This window comes from Heterocephalus glaber, unplaced genomic scaffold (genome assembly GCF_053883595.1).
Source record: "Heterocephalus glaber isolate CG9 unplaced genomic scaffold, H.glaber_assembly_v1.0 deba00000122, whole genome shotgun sequence".
NCBI lineage: Eukaryota > Metazoa > Chordata > Mammalia > Rodentia > Bathyergidae > Heterocephalus > Heterocephalus glaber.
The window spans coordinates 38,507,864-38,522,997 of NW_028258138.1; the positions used below are offsets into that span (position 1 = coordinate 38,507,864).

General features: G+C 31.8%; 1 protein-coding gene across 4 annotated transcripts in view; it reads left to right on the top strand.

Annotated features, from left to right (window-relative positions):
- Positions 1-15,134, top strand: part of Cadm2 (cell adhesion molecule 2) — a 1,033,997-nt gene that overhangs the window by 993,768 nt on the left and 25,095 nt on the right. The window lies entirely within an intron of this gene.

Consider the following 15,134-nt stretch of genomic DNA (forward strand, 5'->3'; position numbering starts at 1 on the left):
ATATTTAGATGACATACAAGTTTCATTTTCTTAAGAAACTCAATCCAAGAGAGTAAATACTGTAATTGTTTTCTAATCAACTTATATCAAGCATTTGTGTTTTACTCTCCCAAGCCCATTTTGGTCATTTCAAGTTGATGTGGATTCATCATGTTATGAATTAACTGAAAAGAAGTTGTTTTGCAAAGTTTGAACTGCACGGATCTTAGTAACTTTCAAAGAGGACATTCTACAATATATTATAATAACATACAGCATAATCTCAAGAAGCTATTTTATTGAGTCCTGGAGTCTTTATTTTGTCCTTGTTACCTTTTCCTTTGTATGCAATGGAAAATAATAAAAAGGGGGAAAATCTTAAAAATGCGCTATATTACACACAATTATTTGGTACATATTGAAAATATTTTTTCTTTTACAAATCCATATATTTTCAAACCTAATTTAAAACATCCAAGTTTGTACACATTTGTCTTATGGGTGATGACAGCCATTTGTGACCCATTCTCTTACTGATTGTCAGCTTAGTAAAACCAATAACTCAAAAAGACAATTATCTTCAATGAAGTTTTCAGTTCATTGTTTAAATCTGTGAGTGAATGATTCATCTTCTCATGACTTCTAAAACAAATATAACACCTATCTTCCAGGAGCTCAGTTCTTCTGAAAGTCTGTCTCCCTGTACATGACATGGATATCTAGGAACAGCCAGTGTTTAGAATAGCCAAGTCTCTGCATTTCAGTTCCAATTCATTATGACATGAGCTACTATTTAATATTAGGGTGAGTTCAAAGTTTGATTTAGGTCTGTTCTTTCCTTTATTTACCATGAAGTGTGGGGTTATTTATTCTAAGAGCTAAATTCATAAGAATACCTATGTTCTGTTCCCCTCTTATACATGCTCTAATTTTAATTAAATTAGCCTTGACTTTCCTCCCTTACCCAGAACTGAATTTCCAGCTTGTCAAGAGAATATTTATATAGACTGATCAACTAAACCACATTAATGTAAATGGAACAGGATTTATATTGGATCTTCCCTTTCTCAAGTAGCTTTACTGAGAATTAGCCTTGGGGAAACAATACACTTTTCCATTATTCTAGTATACCTCACCATAATAAGTTGGTCCTTCATTGGATCCAAACATTAATTATACAACTTCTGAACTACTTTCCCATTGACACAAGACAGATTAGGTCTCTGATTTTATAAACTACATGTATACTCCTATTCTAAATTTATTACTTTTTTACTTGTTCTGTGTTAGAAAATCATTAATTTGAATCTTCACCACTAATTTATATAAGAGAATTTTTTAAATGAAGAAATTGAAATAAGGAACATTGCATTCTTTCAAAGACATACTCTATAGAGCATTAATGTATCTTCAAGTGCAAAGTGAAATTATTTCAGGCTTGAAGTCAGCACAAATTACAATATTATAAGTACATTGGAGCAATTAAACAATGTTTTGCCATTAATATGACTCATATTTTATAAATGGGAAATATGAGACAATAACAAAAACAAACAAAAATGGCTTTGTTAGATACCATCAAAAGCATTGCCACAAGCATATTATTGATTACTTCTAAAGTGTTGCAAAATTAAATACAAATGTAGCAATAAGAATAAAAATGATGCTCAATAGATGAATGGATGAGGAAAATGTGTTATATATGCACAATAGAGTGCTAGTCAGCCTTAAAAAAAAATTGTCATTTGCTGGAAAATGGATGAATCTGGAGATCATCATATTGATTGAAATAAGCCTGACTCAGAAGGATAAAGATTGCATGTTCTCCCTAATTTTACATATCATTGCACTTGCACCACTATTTCATTTTTCATTTTTGAATGTGTTTGTGATTTGTAGGTGAAACCATGGTGTAAGCAATAAAACTCTATAGAAATTAAGGTCTTCCACAAACTCAGTTAATATTATTTGCCAACAGACATCTTCCATTGCCAATTTATTGGACATACAATGCTTTGTTTTAATGTTGGTTATGATTTTTCATGCTTTACTGTAATGTAGGACATTGCTACTTACCTTAAATTCTCACAGATGTAAAATCCTCTAAAATAATCTTCCATCCTTATTTTCTAGGTTCAAACTCCACTAGTTACAAGTGAGAAGTCAGCATTTAACTATTCACCTTAAAGTATTCTTTAAGAGATTTTCCCGCATAATTTCCCAATATATTTCTCTCAATATTTTCTCCACCCATATTCTCATGTTTCATTTTTCTTCCAAAAGCATTAGTTTACTCTCTTAGATTTTTTTTGGATAATGAAGTATTTACATCCTTCTGTTGAATTTAAAGCATCTTTTCACTAATGCATGCCACAGATCAGGATTGAAAAATATTTTCCCATGATTTAATATTCTTTTCTTTTTTCTTTTGGACAGGAAGGTCAAACCCAGGTGCACTCTACCAGTGCCGTGCATCCCTAACCCTTTTTATTTTATTTATTTTTTTAAATGTTGAGACAGGGTCTCAATAAATTACCCAGGAGAGACTTGAACTTGTTATCCTTCTGCTTTAATTTTACAAAGTCCCAGAATTATAGGTATGCATTACCTTGTCTGGCTCCATGATATAATATTTATTGTAAATGAAGGTAAAGTGATAAAAAAATCACAGCTGAGGTAGAGAGGAGAGATAGTTTTTTCATCTATTCTTTCTGTACATTTTATCATGAATCCTTGTAGGACACACATTTAAATGCATAGCTGCTCCTAATTAGACCAGCATTGTCACAGGAAGTGCAGTTTTCTTTTGAGTGCTGCCACAAGGAGCAAAACATGCATTTCCTTATAATTGATTTTCCAGTTTATTTACACTGTTCTATGAAGCATAGGTTATTGAAATGACTCATCATGTTTATGGAATATCTTGAGGGTAAAAATTACCTTTGAATGATTTCATCTTGTTAAAGTTACAATATAAATATATTTCTTTGAAAATTCTTTCAAAACAATTTTCAAATATATACATTTTATTGCTTTTAAATGTTAAAACTTCTGCTCTATGAGTAATCAATTTGAAGCACATTACTAGGAAGCCTACATGAAGTAAATACTGGCCTTTGTTTTAAGAATATACAAGTCAATGAAAATGTACCCATTCTCTCAGAAGCATTTCAAAGCAATTAACTAAATGTTTTTACTCTTTTGTTACTGAACAGAGGTTTTAAAAAGTCAAGAAATTGAGCCAGGCATTGTGGTGCGTGTCTGTAATACCAGCACTCTGGAAGGCTGAGGGAGGAGAATTGCAAGTTTTGAACCAGCCTGGGAAATTTAGTGACTTGATCTCAAAACATCTCAAAACAAACAAACAAGAAGTAAAACAAACAAAAATGAAAACATAAAGAAAAGGACAAGGGATGTAGGTCAGTAAGAAAATAGTCAAGATACTAATGTTTCTGTCTAATTTTCTTCATAAAACTCTAATTTCTATATTCCTTGGGCAGTCCATATAAAAATGTAGCATCTAGCAGCCAAATTATAATGCAATGAATTTCTTTCTCAGAGGTATTATGTGGCTCTGAAAGTTGAATTCCATATCATTAACTTCATTAAGTTAAGTGTGTTTTGCCCCACATTTTAGCACCAGAATAACATTTTACAATGCACTGATGTAAATGTATACGTGGAAGCAAACTACAAAAACTACATGTGAATAATGAAGGGTGATAGTGTTATTAGAGTTTTCATGATCCATTTGTTTTATTTAATTATTTACATTTGAAGGTAGATTCATTTAATTTGGGTAGATTCAAATATTTGAGTTGACAATGTTACGAACAACACAGGAAAACAGAATAAGGCACTATTATGTCCCTTTAGTTTCCATACTGATAAATGAAAAATTACTAGCAATTGCTGCAAAATAAAATCCTAAAATATCAAGAGCATTAAATATGAGAAAAAAGAAAAAATGGAAACAAAGTGTTTGTAAATAAGGAAGGGTGGAGGCAGAGAAGGGAGGGCAGGCGAATAGGGAAAAAATAAGAACCAAGATACGTCATGTAAAGGTACAAAATCCCAATGATGAATATAACTGTATTGTATACCTAAAATGTACCAATAAACCTAATGGAAAAAAAAATGCCAGGGATTTACCTCAGTGGTTCCCTGACTGCCTCCCAAGCACAAGGTCCTGAGTTCGATACCCAGTACCAAAAAAAAAGAATATTAAGAAAAATATTAACAATGTACATATGCAGTCTGTTGAAAGAATTTCAGGTCCTTTTCAAAGTTCTTTTCTCAAAGTATATTTTCTTTTTTCTTTTGTAGTGGGGATCGAACTCTGGGACCTTGAGCTTGCGAGGCAGGCAGGGAAACACTGAGCTAAATCCCCGGCCCTATATTTCTCTCGCTCTCTTTTTTTTTTAAATATATTAATTGGTACATTTTAGGTATACAATACATTTACATTTATCATTGGGTGTTTGTATACTTCTCTCTTCTAAGAGAAAAAGCTTCTTTTTGCAGCTATGTTAGTGGGACTTAAAACAGCATATTTTCTTCTTGTCCTTTTAGTGTCCCCTACATTACCTCTTGATATTTTTCAAATTTGTTAAACAGTTTAGAAACAACCAATTTCATGGAAAAAAGATGATTGTTGAAGTCAGAGATATTAAAGTTCTGGCATAGACTGGGAAAATTTCAGAGAAGGGGAAGAAGGCAATAAGAGGGGAGTTAGTTGGAAAAATGTTATAGGTTATTACTTTTTGAGACCAAAGGAAAAGCAATAGGTGGGTAAAAATATGATATTTCTAGAAAAAATATGTAAATATCAATTTACTTTTTTTGGAGTGTTTTTACGCTTTTCCTCAGCATGAGATAATAAGATTGAGGAACATGTTCTTTGTTGCAGTTTATCAACTTACCAATAAATGAATAAAGAAGATAAGCAATTATTCATGTGCCCACATCTAAAAAAACAAATTCAAATTTTTGGCTCCTGGATTACTACACTGTGCTGGATATTTATATTCCAGAGAACACAGGGGAAAATGCATAGACCTAAATTTATATTTGAGACTGGTATTTGGGCTTTGGAGAGGTAAATTATTATATGAGTCATCAAATTAAATCTAACATCCTAGGGATGAAATTGTCAAAAAAAAAAATGAATACTAAGAGAAAAGGTATTTGAAGTTGAGCCTTGGAGGAATATATACTTGTAGAAAGCAGGAACAGAAGGAGAAACAAAGACAAAGAAGTTTAATCCAAATGATCAACTTGATTGAAAATAAGGCAGAAAGCTGTAGGTCAAAGAAGAAGAAAATTTAAAACAAAAAAATTAAGATATCAAGTTTTATTGAAATAGGATTATGAAAGTCCATTTGTTTTGACTAGCTAATCCTTGAAGACCTTTGAAAAAATGTTTTTATTTTACTAGTGGGATGTGAAAGCGAATTTGAACTCATACTGCAATGACCTGGAAATTGGACTCAGAGAATACCTACCTGAGCTACAGTGGCATTTATGTGAATCCAAAGTTGCTGTTTGTAGGAAATGTAAAAGAGATTTGTATTATCTTGTAATGAAAAAAAATATTACTGTTGAAATCTTTGAAGCATTAACAGAAATAACTAATGTTATTGTTTTCTCTTTTCTAAATAAGCACATGATGCTATTAAAGGAAATTTTTTATACCTGTAATTCAATAAGAACTCACTTTCCTACAGCAGTATTTATGACTTAGTGTGCTTTTCTGCCAAGTAATTTCTTTTTTACTGTTCCTTAGAACATTTGACCATGTCATATTATGTAGTAATTAAATACTGATGTGAAAGAGATGGGTTTGTTGACTTGCTTTCAGATTTGGCCACATGGTTGAGAAAGGATTAAGTGACTGAGTTCTTGTTTGTAAGCCCAGAAACTCAATTTTATCATGCCTTCCACAGCTGATAGAACTGATCATATTCAGTGAGCACCATAAGGCTGAGACCATGTCTCTTTTGACATTGAATCCCAGGATCTTGTCCATACTAGGCATTCAGAATTAATGAATAAATACATAGTATGTATCCTAATTTATAACCTCAAGCACAAGATAATAATTTAGTTAGAAACTATTATTTATAAGTTTCAAATGCAAGTTATTTTTATTTGTAAAGTTATTTAGTAATAGTAATTTGTTGAGAATATTTTCTTCTAAGTGTATTTGTCAGCCGAGGAAGTTCTAATTAACAGAAAGCAAGTGAATATAAATTCAGATATTTTGATTGTTTTTTAGAGGATTTAATAATTTTAAATATTTCTAGGGTTGCTTCTTCTTAAGTGTTGCTATTTTTATCATCTCAGAAATGAATACAGATTTAGGAAGTTTCAATAGCATGATTAGGTTCCCTAAGTAATATGATATATAGATTTAGGATACTAGCCTCATGATTTCCAAGATGCATCCACACATTTGTCAATATACCAGATGGGGCTCACTTACAAACTACAAGTGACCAAATGATAGTGGAAAGACAAAATCACTTTTTGATTGTCATCTATATTAGAATCTCAAAATGAGTTATTACTTATAATTTTAAATTGCAAACATTACAGTATAACTATATGTTTGAATATGATTATTTGGTCTTTCAATAATAGGAAATTATATATTATTTTATACTTAATGTCTATACCTATTTTTATGGTATTTAGCCCATAGATGGTATACACTTTATTTGTCTTATACTACAATGATCCTTTCCACTTAAAATTAAGAAGGAAAAAATTAAATGAATAATTTCCAGTACCATATAGGTAGGTAGATATAGATTTATCTTTCTCTTTGCAAAGGAGAATTTCAGGCATTGATGTAATTATTCTAGTATAGGAATCATGTATAAGAAAAGTTCACAGTTTATTTGGAGGGCAAGGATGAAAATTACATTATTGGGAGTAATATAAAGAAAATAGCCTTTTATATTTCAAATTTTTGGAAAACACAGTAATCTGGTTAATAACTATGGCACTGGAATAAATATATATCAGGGGATATTTATGAAAATTATAAGAAAAAATGTATAGAAAGAACACAGGATTGAACTAGTAAAATAGGGGCCAGGGATTTAGCTCAGTTGTTCCAGCACCTGCCTCCCAAGTGCAAGGTCCCGAGTTCAATCTTTGGTACAAAAAAAAAAAAAAAAAGGAAAATAATTAATTATTCTAGATCATATCAGGCAACTAATTGTGGGATGCTTTTAAGTAAAAGAGGAGAAAAATTTAATAATAGTTGATGTATGGAGGTGGTAAGTATTAGCTGACCAAATTAGCAAATTAAGCAAATTTAATGTAGATATTTTTCTCCTCTATCAAAGGATAGTCATTCTTTCATTGTTATTCTTTTTATTTCTTCTACAATGTTGGGAGCGGCATTGATCAAAATTCATCAACAAAAGGAACAACTTACAGACAATATCACATTATAGTTTTCATATATTACACAAAGAAAACTGGAATACTATTCTCATCCCATTTGAGACATAAAAGGCCATTTTTAAAGTAAAATGGCTGGTAATTTGTTTGTCAGTTATCAAATAGGTACATAAAGTTTAAAAACAGCTGGTGTTTCAAAAGACGTCTGTGTTATAGCTGGAATAGACATTAAGTATTTAATAAACAATGCTATAAAACATAAACTAACCTTTTAAAGGATACAAATTCTTTTTCTTACTAATTGTTTTAATAAAATGTCTCAGAGAATAGTAGCTAAAAGAAAACTTTTTAATACATTTTTTAAAATTTTATTTATTTATTTTTTTGGTACCAGGGATCGAACTTGGGACCTTGTGCTTGCAAGGCAGACACCAGAACCAGAGCTAAATCCCTGGCCCCTTTGATACATTTTAGATGTGCCTTTCCATAGATGGCTATAAATTAATAGCTCTGAAGTAGAGTCAATAGATTATATACATATTCCTACAGTAAAAATATAAGATGGAATTACTTTAGTGCTGTGTCACATGACCAAAAAATTAATGTCTAATTAATTACTATTTTGGAACTACTTTTTGAAATAAACCACCTAGAAAGTGGATTTTACATTTAGAATTTAAAATTTGAAAAAAAACACTAACTGCTACATCAAAACTCTTCAAATATTTGATGAGCCATTGTGCAGAACTACTTCTATTTTGTTAAAAATAGAATTTTCCCCAAATTTCCCTTAAAGTAATTCTGCTCCTATCATTTTCTGCAGTTTACCTTTTCCCTTATTTTTGCAAAAAAGGTAAAGTTTGTAGACAAGAGGTTTCTTTTGACTTTCTTTGTATTTCAATATCACTCTGTATCAACATTTTTCCTTTTGTTTGCTTTTATCCCTCATTTGAAAAATGAAAACAACCCCCCAAATCCCCTGTTTTGATTCCTTCTTTCCCTTTCTTCTGCTGCCATGTATGTACCTCTAGGTAATTTCTTCTCAGTGTCTGTACAAGCATGCTCACTTTCTGTTAATCCCCCAAATCAGTGGCAAAGTGCATTCTTACCCAGGTCCTCAATCACTTCACTCATCAAGGTCACCAAAGACACCTGTGTTCTTTCATTTTGTGGTGCTTATTTTAAAATACTAAACTTTTCTAGCTAAGAATCTATATATAAATTTTCTAAGTAAATGTACAGGTGATAAGTTACAAAACTTCTCTAAACAAACAAAAATTATTTTAACATTTAGTTTTGATTGTGATTTTTATATAAAATAATATTCTTTCATTTGAATTGCTGCAATAATCAGTTGACCATGAAGTTCCTTTTTTTCTGGCATTTACTGCACTGACAATAAATGAGTATTAATGCATAGATTTTAGAACCTTTTTAGTTGATCTCTCAATAGCATTGAAAATTATGATGGAGGGATGTGGTGGGAGGGAAGGAATAAAAGATGAAAAAAAGAATTGGGATGTATTATGTACATGTACCACATTTCCATAAAAATATAAAAATTATGTATTACACACATGTACTAAGAAGCTAAAAAACAATACAAAAATAAAGTAACAAATTTGAAATCCTTCACACCTATGTTTTGGGAAGAGAGTTTTTTCTTCCAAACTTTTTAACCTGTGAAATTCTGATCTACCTTATGTCTTCAATTTTCTATTCCTGCTCTTCTCACTTTTCAGTTCTTGGAAGATCTCATCTAATATAGCAGATTTGCCAAGAATCTACTGTGAAATAAGATTTTGTATTGCCCCAAAATTCATATGTTGAACCTGAACCCCTAATATGATGATATTAGGAGTTGTGGGCCTTTGGTAGTTGATGTTATTCAGGTAAAGTTCTTACAAATGCATTGGCATCTTTATAATGGGATGAAAATACTGTTATCAGATTTGTCTTGGGTTACGTGAGAGACCCAGAAAAAAAAATCTATCCATGTAAGAGGAAGAAACTTATTACCAGACATTGTTCTATCAGCACCTTGATCTTGAAGTTCCCACTCCTCATAAATTTGAGAAATGAATATTTGTTATTCATAAGATACTAAATTTATGGCATTTTGTCACAGAAGCCTGGATGGATTGAGACATCATCCTTGTATTTATATTCTTAATTATTTATCTTTAATATATGCTTTCAGTTGAGTGACAGCTTTGTATGTTCAACTCTCCATTAAAAATCTACACTCTATAAAGAGTGGTAGCATGCCATAAAACAAATTCATTCACCCTACTTCAAACTGATCTCAACTCCTTTATTGTTTTTAGTGAATGCTGAAGGCATTCTTTTTATCTTCTTTACCTTTTTTGGTCTACTCACACATTTTTAAACTTCTCCGTACCTCCACCATTACTACTTCATACTAGACCTTCTTTACCTCACATCTAGTTGATTGGAAAAAGCATCTCAGATGCCTTCCCTGCTTCTACTTTTGTTTCCTTTTAATCTAGTTTTTCTACTGCAGAGAGAACGATCTTTAGATTGCAGTTATGGTTACTTTTATTTTCAGGAAAAAATAAAAAACATTTTAGCCTGGCATACAAAATCATAACATAGCTTTTGTTCATTTCCTATACAATACACTCACATTTTATGTTGTAGATATACTGAGCTATTTAGATTCTTCCATATAGGTCATTACTTTTCTTCAACCCTGGACTTAAATAATATTTCTTGGCTTCCATTTTCTGTACCAAGTGTTAGTTTCATAGCTGATCTTAAATAATTTCCCTTTCCCCTACCCCTGCTACTTGCAGTGTATTGAAAGAAGCATAAAAAGAGATGAATTTCTCTGGCTAGATTCTATAAAAAGACATCCATACCACATGTACATAATTAAAGGGACTAGTTTTACAAAAAATAAATTCTTATGAAATTCTTTCATAAGTACTTATTTATTTTTAAGATTTAAGACATTTATTAGTATATCTTCAGGAAAAAATTAAAGTAAAATATTGCCAGATACCAAGCATATATTATCAAGTAACAATTATAAATGTTAGTAGAATAAAGCATTACTGGGCTATGGACTTATTTTTCCTCTTGTGACTACAAATAAAGTTAATTTTAGAAAAAAAGTGACATTACTTTCTCTTCTTAACATTTCTTAAATTCACACAGTAAAGTCTTGTACCCACCAGAGACTTGTAGGTATTGCAGACAATCAAGAGAACCTGGAACTCAAAGAATAAAGAGCTTCCTTTTCCTCTTAGAAGTTACTAGAGAAAAATCCATGCTCAAGAAGATATAGAATGTACTTCTCTGCTAATCTGTGAAGCTCTTGCTGACTCTGTGACCTTTATTCCTTTATTTCAGAGTATACTTTAACCTGGCTTCTTTTCATCATACCCTCTAAATTCTAATCAATCTTTATCCTAGCTACCTCCTTTGAAACTTGTCCTACTTTACCATAGCCTGACTTCAACTGTAGTTATTGCCTCTGTTCTCCTCATAGCATGTCTAAGGCCAGAAATCTCATTCTCCAAACTATATTCTCATTAATAAAGTCCTTAGAATTCCATATCTTACAACTCTTTATTCTGAGCTGGGGAAAGAATGTAGAACAACTTGGATGACAACTTTAGATAATTTAATTAATATTTCATGACAAAATACCCCTCCATTCTTTCCTACCCAATCTCATGAAACACATGTCACTATCTTGTTTTAAACTTGATGGCACCTAACTCCAAGAACCTCCTGTAATTTCCTTAGGGTTCTACACTTAGTAAATTGTATAGGTGAAATCCACACCTATATGAGATTTCCACTAGTTTTCTTCTTCTAGTGACAGATATTTCAAAATAAATATTAGATTGGATAAAAATTTAGATGAAGAGGGGCTGGGGATTTAGCTCAGTGGTTCCAGTGCCTGTCTTGCAAGCGCAAGGACCTGAGTTCGATCCACGGTACCAAAAAAAAAAAAAAAAAGAAAGAAAAATTAGATGAAGAATTTGAAAAGTAGAGTAGCATGTGGAAATTCTTATTTGCTGCACTACATAATTGTCATTGCTGTTATAAGCACCACCATTTTATTAAGATAATGTAAATAAATGTAAAAGGTGCTGCAAATGTATTTATTTCTATACACGTGGTCGTTATCAGGAGTGGGGAGGATAACTAATAAGGTTTGATGTCGGGTTTTTGTGTTTTGTTTTGTTTTTTGCTTTACTAAACTGGTTCTCTGATTTGTTTCATCTGTCTTCTGGGAATCTCTAGTAAATATTTATTCTGCCTATGAGAATTCTTGGGGGAAAGCAAGCTCTTTATTGTCCTAGGGTTACAGCTTGACATCGACACATTTGGTCAGATTCTCAAGGAAAGTCCAAAACCTACATTCTTAACCATTGTGCTATTCTTTCCAGCCTGGTTTTCTTTCTCAGAACCCCACTGCTGCAAAGAATGTAGAATGTAGAGTTCAGTTCACTACTGAACTGAATAGATCACAGTTGAATTGAAAATAGTTCAAAAATATATTAAAATTATGAATAGCTGGTAGTATACTGTATTTCTTTCTTATCCTCTATTATGCTTTCCATCTAGATGTCCCCCTAAAGCTTCATGGAGTCATAGGTGGGGCTTTTTCAGAGGGGCCTGTATCTAGAGTGTGTGATGCTGGGATTAAGACTGTGTGATTAGTAAATCAGTCCACTGATTGGTTCAGAATAGTTCTGGCTAGGATTTAGGAGGTGAGTACTACACCCACCCTAGGGCCCTAGGGCAGGTAGCCTGCATAAAATATAAGGGACATAAAGAAAGCAAATGGCTCTCCTTTCTCTGCTTGCCTGGGACAATTTCTCCTCTGTGATGCCGCTTTGCCATGCCATCCTGCCTTGGAGCCAGCTGACTATGGGCTGAAACCTCTACAAACAGTGAGCCAAATAAACTTTTCCTCCTTTAATTTGGGGTGTTGAGTATTTTGTCTCAGCAATGAAAAGAGTAACTAAGACAGCTGTCCTCTTTATACCATCTGCCATTACAAAGCTAATTAGATGCCTGGTTATAGAGAAACAGAGATTTGTCCTCCAAAGGGTCATTTTGCAATGGTTGAGGACTGTTTTCATCTCTACTTAGAGGATTAGAGTACTGTTATCTAGTGAGTAGAAATAGAGATGATACTTAGTATCCTAACCTGCATAGGACATCACCCATAACAAAAATTTCCTGGCTTAAAAAAATAAGTCAGCATTGCAACGATTGAGAAATCATGAGTCCTAGACTATCCTGGGGATTTTACATCAGCATGAAAATTAGAAGTGGACTGTGCTTTTTTTTTCTTTTTCTTTTTGGTAAATAACAGTGGTTTGATTGTTTTATTTTGTCCATAATAAGAAAGCAAAACAAAAAAATACTTTCTATCTCTTCCATCAGGTTTACTAGTATTTTAATGAGAAGTCAATATGTTAGTGTTAATTTTTCTTTTAAATCCTAAATATGCTGATGATAGCAGTGACTGACGACACAGCATCTGTCAAATTTCCAACCAAAACTTAGTTTTCAATGTATTTACTTTGGTGTTGTTCTTTGCTAAAATAAATATCCAAACTTCATCTATCAAAATTTAATAAATAAATTGTATAATACAACCAAACATTGATCTGGGACCTTAATTTCCAGTCCTTTTACATGTAGTTTTCTGTCATCAAAAACAAGTCTCTGACTCCTATGAAATTGAGTTTGCCTTCTTCAAATACTTTGAGCACAATTGTCATTTAGTAAAGTAAACATGGGTCCATTATTTCTTAATGTCTTTCTTAACAACTATAAGATTAGAGTACATCTCACAAACTCCCATTGGACAGCACTTAAGAAGTGAGTAATATTTCTGTCTGCCTAAGTCAAATAATCCCAAATGTAAGTAATTTACAGGAAAGCATCAGGGACTCTTACAATAGACATATTTTAATATGTCACTGGAAATCAGCATCTCCCCACATGTTTGATCAACAGCCAGATGGAAGCTTTGATCACATTTATTTAATCTGAAATACACATGGTAATTACACTGGACCTTTGATTCTAGGCCTTATTAATGTCTCAGGAGAAGTCAGGAAATGAATTTGTCAGTTGCAAAATGATTCAGTAATGACCCTCTGGGTAGAATTTACATCTATCACTGCCTAGACTAGAGAATTGCAGCGAATCACATTGTACCTCAAAGAGTGAGGTAAACTGAAAGCTTAGATAACTTGGGTGAGAATAGAAAGAGGGTCCTGATCAGTCCTATATATTGCTTATTCTCTTGTTTATTCATACTATTACAAAAGGGTTCCCTCCTATGAGAGAGTAAGTTGAATAGAAATTATATAACCAGGGCCGGGGATTTAGCTCAGTGGTTCTGGCGCCTGCCTCACAAGTGCAAGGACCCAAGTTTGATCCCAGGTACCAAAAAAAAAAAAAAGAAAGAAAGAAATTATATAACCAATATCTCACAAAATAAAATTAAAGACTAACAAAGTTTACAAATATAATAAAATATTCTCACATTCCTAGTCTCAAACCTGGGATCCTGGACATCCAGTCTACTTAAATTTAGTAGCAGTTAATATATGCACACTCCCTGGGCTGGTAATAGGAAGAAGATATTAACAAGGACAGTCTTCAGAATTTTCTAATTAGGTAAATAATGGATAGCAAAGTTTTATTTAATATTGGATGATTAAATCCTGACTCTTCCACTGCAACATTTTTTTTTTTTGGCTGCAACATTTTTGTATTACTCTATTCATAACACTAAATATAAATGAACAGAGCTAAACAATATTGATATGTATAAAAATATTGAAACAATTTACTCGTTAAATGTAGATGGAGCTTATCTTGGGAGAATAGTGATAATGAAAAATTTCAACCTAATGTTACAGATATTTTCACATTTAATAAATTGTATTATGATTATATTATTTTATTTTTGAAATTAAACAAGTGAATATATATTTAATATATCACAATGTGCAATATATAGTAATATATGTCAAGAAAATATATTTATGAAGGTATTTATGGGAATGTGAGATTTTTCTCATATACTATTGATGATTTTCAATTAAGATGTTTACTAGAAGTGGAAAAATAATAAGCTTCTATTAAGATATGATGACATAACTAATGAAAAATACTCAAATTATATATACATTCTAAAATGATTTCTAGTATATTATTTCTTGATCAAAACTCTATTAATGGCTATTAATGTTGTTATAATAATTGTACATAGCATTTTATTCTATTAGTTGGAAAGAAAACTGTTATTAAAGTCTATTAAAATAAAAATTCCAATTACAAAGCATAAAATCATCCTGTCCGTAATATGTCTTTTTTTCTCATTATGCTAATATAATACTTACCATAGCTGTATTGAAATGTGGTTTTCTCTCACATTTCAAGTGAGTAATGTCCTTAATTTGGTAGCTGCTCTGTTTCCATTGATACACTACTCTTATCTCAAAGCACACTTAGGGAAGACGTTAAAAAGTATAACTTGTTTAAACAAGGGTTTGTACACATATTGAACATCAGTTCTATGCTGGGCAATCTTCTAAAAATATTGTATATAATACCTAAGACCAAGTTCATTTTAACAAGAGTATAAGGTAGATGATCTGTAAAGTAAACATTCCACCAAAGATAAACCAGGCTTCAGTGAGGTTCCATATGCTGTTCACGATCAAAAAAATTATAAA